Genomic DNA, 14,609 nt, shown 5'->3' with positions numbered 1-14,609 from the left:
CTACCTTCTACAACCATTTTCAGATCAAAAGGTCAAGGTAACCTGGACCTGTAATAACATAAAAAAACAAATGGCCATTAAAGCAAAATGCATTGACCTAAGATTTTCAAACTTTATATATAATAAAATGCACATTAATCTACCTGCAACACCCATTATCAAATCAAAGACCAAGGTCACTAGGACCATTGAAAACAGAACATTAAATTTGCCATTAAAGCAAAGTGCATTGTATATAGATGCACCATGTTGAGTTCTACCAGCCACACCCATCTACACAGATCTAGGGTCACAGGGTAGATGCATATTGAGATTTCTACCAGTCACACCTATTTTTAATCAAAAGATCAAATTATCTCTATCTAAAAGAAATGTGCATTTTAATACTTAGCACTGGGAAACAGTGGAGTGGAGCTGCTCCACGGATAATCCAAATATATTAACGTGCCAAAGCTAGATTTCGTCTGTTTGTCCGTCTGTCACAAAACTTGTCCGGACTACTCCTCGTAAACTACTGGTGCAATTTCATCCAAACTTTACAGGAATGATCAGTACGAAGTCTAGTTGTGCTTATTGTCAACATTTTCCGGTTTATTGATTTTTGTCAGAGTTATGGCCCTTTGATAATTTTTATTTTTAAATTTTGTCCGGACTACTCCTCTTATACCACTTATGCAATTTTAATGGAACTTTACAGGATTGATCTCTAGCTCAAGACCTTGCGCATATTGTACGGGTTTTCCAGTTGAATGATTTTTGGCCGAGTTATGGCCCTTTTATAAAAAAGGTGTTTTTTTAATGTGTGTTGCAAGATACACAAAAGCTTGTCTAAACTACTTCTCAAAAACTACTGGTGTAATTTCATATATTATGCATCAATTATTCTATAAACTAAAGAGTAACTTTAGTATATATGACACACCATAGAACAATTTTGCACCTATCCAGATTTAGATTTTATATCTTTTGCACTATAAATAAAGGAAATTAAAAAAAAATGTTTCTGTGACACACGTTTTCAAAAAAAATATTATAAAGTATATATAAAAAAGACATGACAAAATAAATTATTTACAACATATCCTAATATCACAAATGATACATTATCTTACAAAACACATACATACAAATGAAAGTAAACAGTAATTATTGACCCTTATAGATCTAACAAAACACAGGGACAAAAAATTTTAATGTAAAATAAGATATAAATAATTCACATTAATATAATTACATACATACTACTTTAATTAAGTTCTTTAATACCTGCCAGAACACGATTTAATTTGATTAAAATTGACTTTAAATAGGTATATTCAGCGTGTGTGGGTACTTATTGTGCACGTTATCAAATAGTTGATTAAACAGGTATGTAAATCAATTTCAATTCTTTTAGATAAGTTAAACATAGCGTGTCATAAAATTTAAAAATGTCCAATATTTGTTGCATTTATCATAAGAAAATAGTGTAATAACACCCTGAAATAACAAATAATTATATATAAACAGGAATAAAAGGTCTATTGAATGGTCCGAAATGACCATCTCATGGTCCGATATGTCCCAAAATCTGGTCCGAAATGACCTAAAAATCTGGTCCGAAGTGCCTGGTCCGAAATGTCCGTAATTCGACCACAGGGAGTTAACGTCTGTAGAATACCATATATTTATATTATTCTAAATTACAGTTTGTAACACTTATTGATTTCGATATATTTTGTTCACGGTAAACCTGTTGTTTAACATTGAAGTAAATAATCATGGAGCTGAATATAAGCAGTTTGAAAACTTTTCTGCAGGTAAGTTAACATTAGACAGGCTGGCAAATATAAAATTAATTGATAGATTAAGTCTATCCAGTGCATGAAAGGGTGTATTCCTTTAAATGGCAGAGACAATGTTGGCGTTCTTGAATGCACGTGCATAGTGGCTCTTGAACATCTTGCATGCAGATGTCTCTCTTTTATGATCATTGACATGTCTTTTGTAACTATACGTCACAAATCGGGCTTAAATTTGACACATTCAAATGGTTTCGGATCTGGACATGTCAATGCATTGCTAGCAGTTGAAATATGGTGAAAATTGTCGTTTGCTTTTTTGGCGTAGCATATCATCATGTGCTAAAGATATTGTTTGAATATATTCTTGCAGGTGACCTGCTGGAAACATGTAAGCCATATCCAATAATGGCACGTTTCCGGCTTTTACATTTAATAGTTGCTAGTCTAACACCAAAACTGTCAATCTCCTACGCAGTGATCTCCCCTTATCAGTACAGAGATCTCTGCCATCACAAACATAGTCTGGAGTTCCTTCCCCTTTCGCTACTTATTAGATGCCGGGAACCAGAATATCACAAACATTGAAATATCAATATTTGGATATTTATATCTTTTAGCTTTTTAATTTATTTTTCATTATTTTGTATACTTTTGATAATTTTTTGATAAAATATAACGATCGTATGTACAAAAAGTTAAAAATAAAATCTAAAGAGAAAAATGACGTTATATTTTCTATGTAACGGTCGATATTTACATTTGAATTTCGACGTTACGTCATGTGACTTTCATCATCATGTGACGTCTGTGAAGGCAGTGATTACAAATCTGCCAAGGGCGGTAATCAGTGTGAGGAGTTTGCAAAACTGTAAAACCCCTCGCGTTGCACACCATCTCCCCTTTCGGAATACTTGATGTAAACTTTCGGTTTTTGTATTCGCTGCGTAAGCAGTGAATACAGTTCTATCACAATTTGCGGGATTACAATATAAGAATGGGTACCTAACAACGCAAAGTAGTTCTACACAGATTTTCTTGTCACACACAAGTGATAAGATTTTGAATTGTCAGTAGTTCATTTTTGATTGTGTTATTTCTATCGTATATTATTTGCATGTTTTCAGGATATAATCAGTAAAAAATATCATTAGTATTCATTCGCGTTAACTTTGAGTAAGGAAGTAGTTCGTACCAAAACAAAGTTTTCGACGCTATTTTTGTATGTGAAAGCTGATCTCATTATTTTCTAAAGGTAGGTACAGAAAACTTACCAATATTATTTAAACCTAATGTAATCTGTTTTGGAATTCTTATTTGGATTTCATGATGTGTAAACTAACAGTGTTGATAATTCAGGTGTCTTGAAATATTTTTTGTTGTTTGAGTTGTTTCCCTTTGTTTTCTGCAATATCACTAGTTTTGTCTATGTTTAAGCGGCTTTGTTTGTAAAAAGTTCAGAGTGTTCTTAATTTATTGGAAATATGGATTATTGATAGTTGGTCAGTATTATTTTGAGTTGCATTTGGTTTAAATTAGTGTTTTATAGAGTGTATGTCATAGATGATTTTTTAATTAAGTAATGAGTGTGGTCTGATTTGAAATGTCATCAGTTTTCGTGATTTGGAACCTTTGAGAATTGTTTTCAGAAAAATCCGTTAATCTAGCTCTCTGTTTACTTAATCTCACATTTCATTCCTATCACTTTGCACATTGTCAGACCTGGGGATGATTACATTGATCAGTAATTGATTAAATTACAATTACTTTCAGATTTTATTGTAATTGATTAAGATTGATTACTCACATTTGCCTCTGTAATCAATTGAATTACAATTACTTTTAAGAGAGTAATTGATTGATAATTGATTACATTGAATGTACATTAAACCACCCCAGAATTAAGACCACCCTGCTATTAAGGCCATTTTTTTTAAAAAGATGGTTTCATGATCCAGATTTAACCACCTGCTTATTCACTTTTAAGACCACTATTATTAGTCAGTCCAAATTTTTGTTTTAATTTTAATGTGACTATTGAGACCACTGATATTGAAGTGAACACCTATCTAGATCTTAAATTTGTTGTTATGATCTGCTTGAATGCTCTTTAGCATGACACTTGATTTCACAAGGTGTGAAAAACTGTAATTGGGTTATTGTATGAAATTAGGTGAGAAGGTCAATTTTAGAGTGGTACATTGTTGCTTTCAGCACATTTATTTTTTGAAAATTTAAATTTTCATTTGATTTATGTACATCATATAATAAGTGATACTGTAAAATTAACGTTAAATTTCTCCAGAAATATGTTTTCCTTTTATCAGATTAAATATCAAAGCATTCTTTTAAAATGTATTTGTAGATACATATAAATAAACATATTGTTTATTCATACAAAATGACTAAAGTAGACCATGGTCTCAAAGTATTTAAGCAATGATAAGAATGTTCACTTTTATCAGTCTAATTGAGGATTTTTACTGTATAACTAAAAAACAAAAGTTAAACTGTATAATGTAAAATAAAGGCATCCTTTGAACTTAAATAGTTTCCTTTTAAATCTGAAAGTAATCAATGTCAATCAAAATGTAATCATAATTACTGACTGAATTTAAGCTGTAATTGATTAATTACAATTAATGTAATCAGTTTTGGGCAAGGTAATCAATTACATGATGATTACAGTGTAATCGTGTAATCAATTACAAAATCAATGATTACAGTTAATGATTACCCCAGGTCTGCACATTGTGTTTATTATATTTTGCAGAAGTAACAGCAGAGAGAGAGTTTGACAGTATGCGTGTTTGAAGAAGATATCATAATGCTATTATTGGTACATTCAATTGAATCCGGGTCAGCTCGGCCCTAATACGTACTCGGCCCCCGAGTCAGCTCGGCCCTATTCCAACTCGGCACGGGTCAACTCGGCCCACTTTTTAATTATTAATATTAAGGTTTGTGTTATCACTATTTATTGTTATTATGAAATTATTTATAAAACACGGATTGACAGTTTCAGAGGCTTTTCTTATCGGGTATAGATGGATACCGAAAATAAGTTATTTTCGCGAAAATAAGATCGCGGCTACGAAAATAAGATTTATTTTTGAAATAGTGCATTTATCTGTTTAAATATTTATGTTAGTTATATATTTATGCATTCTTTGAATGGTTTAACAGCACATTTAAATTTCAGAACCAAAAAAAATATTTTAAAAAAGTGAAGTTTGAGCTGAAAATGACAATATTTAGCTCAAATTGCCGTGAAAAAACGAAAAAAGATCGGGTCTATGAAAATAAGATTTATTTTTGATATAATGTATTACAAATGTTTTTTGTTGTTAATAAATGATTTGTATGAATGAAATGATAAATTTCAGATATATTTTAAAAAGTGAAGTTTGAGCCGAAAATATATACCATCGTACGAAAATACCTCAAATTGCCATGTAGTCGAGTCTACGAAAATAAGATTTACTTTTTATATACATTGTAATTGTATTAAAAACGTATTTTTGTTGGAATTAAATGATTTGTATGAATGAAATAATAAAGAATGAAATGTTTTGCATTGAAATATTAAATCTTATTTTCGTAGACCCGATCTTATTTTCGCTTTTCACGGCAATTTTAGCTATTTTCGTACGTATGTATTTTCAGCTTAAACTGCATTTTTTATATATTTTTGGGGTTCTGAAATTGTATTTTGCTGTTAAATCATTAAAAGAATGCATAAATATATAACTAACGTAATTATTTAAACAGATAAATGAACTATTTCAAAAATAAATCTTATTTTCGTAGCCGCGATCTTATTTTCGCGAAAATAGCTTATTTTCGGTATCCATCTATACCGTTTCTTATCAGTAGAATTGCGAGTAAAGATTACCGATTGTGTATCTCAGTGTATGTCTGACTCGTGGTAGGTGGTAGGTTTTACCGTAAATTTAAATACATTCAGTGTCAAACAATGTGTTGAAATATATACTGAGAGAAAGCTAAGATCACCAGCTTTTAATTGGTGTAACAAATTTTAAAATCGGATATTTAATCGCCCCAAACTAGCGATTTAAACACGGCTAAATTTGCATTCTTTTGCAAGCGAAGGGAAACTAAGGATAACAACTTTTGCTTTTTCACTCGATATACCTCAGTTATTTACGTAGTTCAACAGAGAGAGTTTATAAATATAAGACAAATAAATAACAATTTTTTTCTAAATATATTTTATTTCGGCAGAAGTACAATGTATAATTATATAATAATAAGATATTTCTTATTATTCATTTACCGTAACAACATGCAAAGCAAAGTTAATACGTTATATATATTTTGTAAAGGGGGCCGAGTTGACCCGTGCCGAGTTGGTATAGGGCCGAGTTGACTCTTTTCCATTCAATTCCACGAACTGGTGAGTTTAGAATTTATTTATGATTATGATGTATTTTATAATAACTTCATTAAATGAACTTATGATTGTGGCGGCCAGTAGAAAGCATATAGCTATAGTATATTATATGTTAATATACCTACAGATTAAGTAAGCTGTTCAATGTGTTGTAAATATTTAATGGAAGTGGCTAGCCGTACGGGCCCGTAATGCCGTATGGCTAGCCAAAAGTTCTAGCCAGGACACGCTGTATTGGCTAGCTGTACGTCACTTTTCAAAATTATATGGAAAATGAAAATGCATATGTTATTTTGTGTCTTTAAACGACGACTTTAATCAAATCTCCGCATTTGTCCAAGTGTGTTCACTTTAATAAAGATGCTCCGCAATTTTACAACAACAAAAAAATGAATGTATACGAACAAGCGTTGTATAATCTATCTTAATAAAAGTGTCAAAGTTGCATGTTATAACGTCCTTGATTTTCATGCTTATGATTTATTGTTTTAAGAGTATGAAAGATGAATTGTTTAATCTGTTGATTAAGCACATGGATCAAATAAATAATGATCGGAGGGGAAGAAATAAATAAAAAGAATTAATATTAAAAAAAAACGGTGAAAAGGAAAAATAATTTAATAATGCAAACTTTCCTTAATGATGGACGATGGACAAACTTCTATACCGTCGGTAATTGACGCAATTATCAGAGCCCAACAATTATTTTCGGTGTTTTTTTTTTCCAATTTAAAAATTAAACTTAATGAAACAAAAAAGGATTATTATCAAAATTTTGTAAACTATTTCAATTGATGTTATTTAACTGCAACCAAACGCTATTTTTTCTCGACGTCTTGAGATGACAAAGTACATTCTTTACTGTAGCCAACACGGCGATTAATCTCTAAAAAGTAAATATTCTTGACTAAAATCCTCGCTTAAAGTCATAAAGCAACTCCTATTTTTTCACTCGATATACCTCGGTTATTTACGTAGATCATATAGAAAGTGTTAATGGGTTTATTGTAATTGACCATAAATTTGGACGTTTTTATTTAAATGATAATTATGCATTTCAGACATAGGAAATTGATTTAACTCTATTTTTATGTTGATGTAATTTGTTTAATTTCAGAGTGTTGATTTCCTCGATTTCATTGACTCGATGATTCATTCTCTGATTGATGATTGTTGAATGTTGATTGAATGTTCTAATGATCAATCAACTTATTGATTTACTGATTGATTGGACATGTCATGGAGCTTAATATAGATGGAGAAGTAACTTAGACGTCATACAGTTAAATTCAGTATTATTGGGGTTGTTCTAACGCAAGTTATCATGTGTTTCGGGATTTTCCAAGATTTGATGCATCCTGGGTAATAGTAGCCAAAATACCGCCATATTGAATTCCAAGAGGAACATTGACAAAAAAAGACGAAGCATTTTCTACTTACATAAGAAGCAAGTGTTATTTATGTTGAAACGTACCATACACACTTTTCCACACAGATATTTCTCAAAAAAAAACAATGTCGGCAATGTAAACAGTAGTTCATGGATATCGCCGAAGTTTAACGAGAGTGCGAGAATCGGGGACTAGTGGGAAAACCCGATTATTACCGGAGCGCACTGTGGATCTGAATCTGACTATCAACTATTTTCTGAGCTTCCTATCCATTGTATATATATCTGTGGTATCTGTGGACATGTAAGACGAATATAATTATGTGAACTGTAAGATGTTGAAATGTGCAAAGTTGTTTGTTTAGAAGAGAAAAACACAATTTTTGGAGAAACTTTTTGTTTGAATGATCAAGGTATAAACACTTTTTGTAAATGACTATCAGGCTACCATTTTCATAGTAATGGAAGGGCTTCCATTAATGGAAGTTTGGGAGTCATTTCACTCCTTGAATTTGGCTTGTGATTTCCAAAATGTAATGCTTTTTTCTTCTTTACCAATATTTTGTGACTTCCAATGTCAAGACATTTTGCAGTCTTTGACTTCCAAATTTTGAATCTTAATGGAAGCCCTGAATGCCAATGGACCTTCATGTTTTACCTAAATTGTATTGGAAATATGTGAAAAACTTCTTTTTAAAAAGTTTCTTGCTGAAGTTAAGCAGAGAAATGCATTGGATACCTCAGAATATTGCTATGTTGTTAAAAAATTTCCAAGCCTTATGGTCACATATTCAAGGAAAAATTCGAAGAAAGGAAAATAGATTGTCAGGTGTATAGATTTCCAGTCTGCTTATCATTTACATACAATCTGGAAAACTTCAGTAGTGTCACTGGGGTCAAAATTAATCCTGTCTAATGGTAATGTTGTAAAAAGTTCTATTTTTTGTTTAAAGCATAAAGTTTAATGTATATATGTATTATAATAGAAATTAGATATATGTATGGATATTTTGTGTAAACCAACATGTGAAAACCCTGGAACATCATTGCTAAAGCAATATTGTTAGGTACAATACCATACATTTAAAAGGCAAGAAAGGTACGGTAATAATATCATTTACTATAGATTTAGAATGCAAGAAAAGATAAAATATCATTCCTTGCTTCTTAGTACAAAAAGTGCCATATCACTTTTATATTTATATTAATGTTTACTGCATAAAACACTTTCTTACTTTTCATTTTTAGCTAGACTATACAAAGTATATGGAGAGCCGTCCTTCTTGCCCCGGCGTCCGCGTCCTTATTTAGATTAAAGTTTTGGTTTTCCATATCATCAACCACATCTTATGTGACAAGGTTCATAACTCTAGCACCACTATTTTCAGATTTATCTCCCCTTGAACTTAGAATTTTCCTTAAAAAATATTATTTTCTATCGTTACTTCCTTATTTCTTAAGGGATCAACTTCATACTTCAAATATATGTTCCTTATCATCAACCACATCTTATGTGACAAGGTTCATTACTCTAGCACCAATATTTTCAAATTTATCTCCTCTTGAAGATAGAATTTTCCTAAAAAAAGTTATTTTTAGCTCGACTATTCGATAAGAATAAGTAGAGCTATTGTAGTCACCAGTGCGTCAGTGTTGGTGTCGGCGTCTGTGTCAGCGTAGGTGTAATAACTTATGTTAAAGTTTTTGTAATATCTCAAATATCAAAGTCCATTGATATATGGCTTTGAAACTTTGCACACATGTTCACCATCATGACCCCAACCTGTAGACAGGAGGAGATAACTGGATCAAGCATTTTGACAGAATTATGCCCCTTTTCTGACTTAGATTTTATGTTATTTAAAGTTTGCATACCACCTCAGATATTTTCATATACTATTGACATCTGGCTAGGAACAAGTTGAAATTTTATACTCTTCTTTGAGAGCATAATAGGACTCTCTTCAAGGCCTATAACAGTAACATGGATTTAAAGGAAAATTTGGCCCTATAACAGTAACATGGATTTAAAGGAAAATTTGGCCCTTTTGTTAACATTTTACATTATCAAGGCTCTTTTTCTATCAAGCACTTAGAATGGTAGAGCGTTGCTGTCCTACCGACAGCTATTATTTACTGTTACTTATTTATTTCTTAAGGGATCAACTTCATATTTCAAATATATGTTCCTTATCATTAACCAAATGTTATGTGACAAGGTTGTTAACGCTAGCACCAATATTGCAAGAATTACCTCCCCATGAACTTAGATTTTTTTTACTTGAAAAATATTATTTTTATACCCCCAAAAACGAAGTTTGGGGGGTATATAGGAGTCACCCGGTGGTCGGTCGGTCGGGCGGTCGGTCGGTCGGTCCAGACGTCCGTTGCATTTTCCTTGTCCGGAGCATAACTTGAAAACTAATGGTTGGAATTCAATATAACTACATACAATGGTCAAGCACATTGAGAGGAAGTGCAGTGCACAAGAACCATAACTCTATCTTGACTAATTACAGAGTTATTGCCCTTTGTTACTTTTCCTTGTCCGAGGCATAACTTGAAAACTACTGGTTGGAATTCAAAACAACTTCATACAATTGTCAAACACAATAAGGGGAAGTGCAGTGCACAAGAACCATAACTCTATCTAAAGTAATTACAGAGTTATTGCCCTTTGTTGTTTTTCCATTGCTTTTTTTTTTGTCCGTTGCATTTTCCTTGTCCGGAGCATAACTTGAAGACTAATGGTTGGAATTCAAAATAACTACATACAATGGTCAAGCACATTGAGAGGAAGTGCAGTGCATAAGAAACATAACTCTATCTTGACTAATTACAGAGTTATTGCCCTTTGTTACTTTTCCTTGTCCATGGCATAACTTGAAAACTACTGGTTGGAATTCAAAACAACTTCATAAAATTGTCAAACACAATAAGGGGAAGTGCAGTGCACAAGAACCATAACTCTATCTAAAGTAATTACAGAGTTATTGCCCTTTGTTGCTTTTCAATTGCCTTCTTTTTTTTGTCCGGAGCATAACTTGAAGACTAATGGTTGGAATTCAATATAACTACATACAATGGTCAAGCACATTGAGAGGAAGTGCAGTGCATAAGAACCATAACTCTATCTAAAGTAATTACAGAGTTATTGCCCTTTATTACTTTTCCATTGCTTTCTTTTGTCCGGACCATAACTTGAAGACTAATTGTTGGAATTCATTATAACTTCATACAATGGTCCAGCACATTGAGAGGAAGTGCAGTGCACAAGAACCATAACTCCATTTTGACTTATTACAGAGTTACTACCCTTTGTTTTTTTTCCTTGTCCAGAGCATGACTTTAAAACTACTGATTGGAATTCAAAACAACTTCATACAATGGTCAAACACAATAAGGGGAAGTGCAGTGCACAAGAACCATAACTCCATCTTGACTAATTACAGAGTTATTGCCCTTTGTTACTTTTCCATTGCTTTCTTTTGTCCGGACCATAACTTGAAGACTTATTGTTGGAATTCATTATAACTTCATACAATGGTCAAGCACATTGAGAGGAAGTGCAGTGCATAAGAACCATAACTCCATCTTGACTAATTACAGAGTTACTGCCCTTTGTTACTTTTCCTTGTCCAGAGCATAACTTGAAAACTACTGTTTGGAATTCAGTACAACTTCATACAGTTGTCAAGGACATTCAAAGGAAGTGCAGTGCACAAGAGCCATAACTCCATTTTGACAAAATACAGAGTTACTGCCCTTTGATACTTTTCCTTGTCCGGAGCATAAATTAAAACGTACTGGTTGGAATTCAAAACAACTTCATACAATGGTCAAGCACAATAAGAGGAAGTGCAGTGCACAAGAACTATAACTCTATCTTCAGTATTTATAGAGTTATTGCCCTTTGTTCTTTTTCTTTGTCTTTCTGGACTTATTACAGAGTAATTCAATTAAACTTCATCAATGGCCAACCACATTGAAAGGAAATGCAACATACATGAACCACAATTATCTTTAATTGCCCACAACCATAACTCTATGTTTCAATTCTTTTACAAGGTATTCTGTTACTAGTAACATCCTCATTTCCGAAGCAGACTTGTGGGGGTATTAATCACATTTAGTGATAGTTCTAGTTTACTATGACTTCTTTAGTTTCAAAGGCATCTATCTCTTACTTCAAATACATATTCCTTATCATCAATTACATCTTATGTGACTAGGTTCATAACTCTTAAAGCAATATTTTCAGGTTAATATCCCTTTGAACTTAGGATTTTTTTTAAAGAAATATTATAATTAATTTAATTTACTTTTTCATATTTCTTATCATGACACATATGTTGTGCGACAAGCATGACTATTTCCAGAATTACCCCCCCCCCCCACCTTGAACTTATTTATGGAATATATGTAAACAAATGTTCAAAGTTTTGTCTTCCATACCAACTTATCTCAGCCTCTTGATATTTGGTATACAGTATTGACGTGGTCCCATACCGTCGGATTTGATTTCAGGTCGGTCGCTCACCACGCCCTGTTTACCGTTAAATTTTCAACATTAATGGTCAATGGTAGCAAATTTTCGTAACAGTTTTTTTAGCAACTACTTATCACAGGCTCTTGATATTTGACAAACAGCATTGACACATGGTCTCATACTGTGGGATTAGATTTCAAGTCTTTCACTCATCCACTTCCTGTTAACTGACTTAGTTAAATTTTCCACATTAATGGTCAGTGTAAATTTTTTCAAAACATTACAGCATCATGATATTTGGTATAGAAATGGAACCTGGCCTTTTCTGTCTTTGACCCATTTTTTTTTTTTTTTTAAATTTTGAAATCATTCATTTATTATTGTTGAAATCTACTTATAATACCTTTAAAATACCATGTTCCCAGTACTTTTTATTTACATGCTTAAGTTGTTCTTAACATACGCAAAACAAACTTGTACATTCCTTTATTAGAAATTGTTTTTTTTTATATAACCAGGCACAAGTGACATGATAATATTTATTTATATGCTATTATCATTGTGGACACAAACTGTAAACAAAGGTATCATTTTTGATTCTAGTCAAAGTAAAAAATATTTTGCATGTGTTCATTATTTATCTATTGAAATTTGACAAACAGTGATTGCACTAGAGTTATATCAGAAAGTTTGTGGGAGCTTTACATGCTCATAACATTTCTATCTTTGTGAGAGAAATATTTGACTTCTGAGAACTATTTTGACTTCAATTTCCGAAGAAACATTAAACTACACCCCAAATTTAAATGCATAATAACTATTACATTTGTTTGACTTAACTGTTTCTTATGGTCAATAGTGTCACATGTATATATTTTGTTATGTTCATTTTACATTTGCTTGTTTTTCTATCATTTCAATCTATTGTCTTAATCATTATATAACTTGATTATACCTTAATTATGTAGCATTGTTTTTAGATTTACAGTGTATTTGTAATTTTGTGAACATTTATCAGTAAGTAATATTCTTAATAAAAGAAATTTCACAATTGATATGAAGTACCAAGCCATTTATACAGTGTGTTTCCGATTTATGAAAATGTTTTTAACAAATGACTTAAAATTGAGCAATCACCATACTTTCTAGCATAAGAATCTTAAAATAAAATTACTTAAATTGCAAGCAAGTTGCAATTTTATACATGAGATAAACTTATCGTGACCAAATTTGTTTTTCATATTAGCAAGTTCTGTATATATGCTTTAATTAGGAAAGAACACTGATTATGTATGAAGTAACTGAAATATTGAAAGCTTTATAATAGACTGTTTGTCATGCAACATTAAATTGTGTAAGATTCAGACTATTAGATAAGGTGATGTACTTATTAATGCTGTTATAATTACATGTATTATTATTGTGAGTAAAAAGGTTCTGGGGATATTTCTATCATGTTTTAACCAGGGGCATAGATAATATACATTGTTTACTTTTTTATCAATATTGCAATTGGTTTTAAAGCTGTGTTTTCTTAAATATGGATATTATTGAATCATCCTTGACATCAGTATTCTAATTTTTTAGCTCACATTAGCAAAAGCTCAGCTATTACAGACAGTCAAAGATTCCTGGTCTGTCAGTCATCCATATTTCAATAATGTCATATTAGTTTGAAAACGTCAAAAATTCTCATTTACTGTGTGCAAGAACGCTTTAATTAATTTGGTCTTTTCATGATAAGGTCACAGTAGGTAAAAAAAGATTAGATATTACAACCATCCTTTTCTCTTATTGTCCCATTTTGCTTGTTTTGCATTATTAAAGCCATTTCCTCATGCTTCCATTCCATTTGTAATGTTTTTTTGCAAAAAAGTAAATAACAGAATTTTAAAATTTATTTTTGACTGTTACAGGCTATTTAAAAATATAATACGCAAACTATTAAAAGTACTTTTTTGTATATTTTTAATCTCAGAAAATTTTAAAATTAAAGTATTTTACAAAAATACCTATATTTTCTTCTTAAATTTCATGAAATTAACATGTTCCAAGTTTCACTTTTCATCATGTGAAAAACTGAAATGCTTTAGCTAGGTAATCTGTCTGTCATTACATTTGAAGCTTATGTAGCAATATAGTATTCTAGGTATTGTTACTGTATATATATTCATTATAACATAATTCTCTCATCATGTTAAGGATCTAGTCATGAATGAACTGCATGCATTCATATTTTTGGATGTATATTTTATTGTACCACTTAGATAATGTAATAAAGTTGTTCTCATTTAGTTTATTCTTACTTCTATCCCTCTTTCAATATATTATTCAACAACCAGTGTTAATGTCTCTATCAGATTAATAATCTGTAATTCAGTGGCCCATATTCCTTTATTCTTTACAATTGCAACGTTTTTAGTAAGACACATATGCATTTATAATGCGCAGCGAATACATCAGTGCTTTCAGCGCTTTGATTAATTAACTTAACAAGTTATCTACCTTACGTGCCATGTTTCCTTCATCGAAGGA

This window comes from Ruditapes philippinarum, unplaced genomic scaffold (assembly GCF_026571515.1).
Source record: "Ruditapes philippinarum isolate M1 unplaced genomic scaffold, ASM2657151v2 ctg23_1_1_1_1, whole genome shotgun sequence".
NCBI classification, from domain to species: domain Eukaryota; kingdom Metazoa; phylum Mollusca; class Bivalvia; order Venerida; family Veneridae; genus Ruditapes; species Ruditapes philippinarum.
This window is presented reverse-complemented; position numbering follows the sequence as displayed.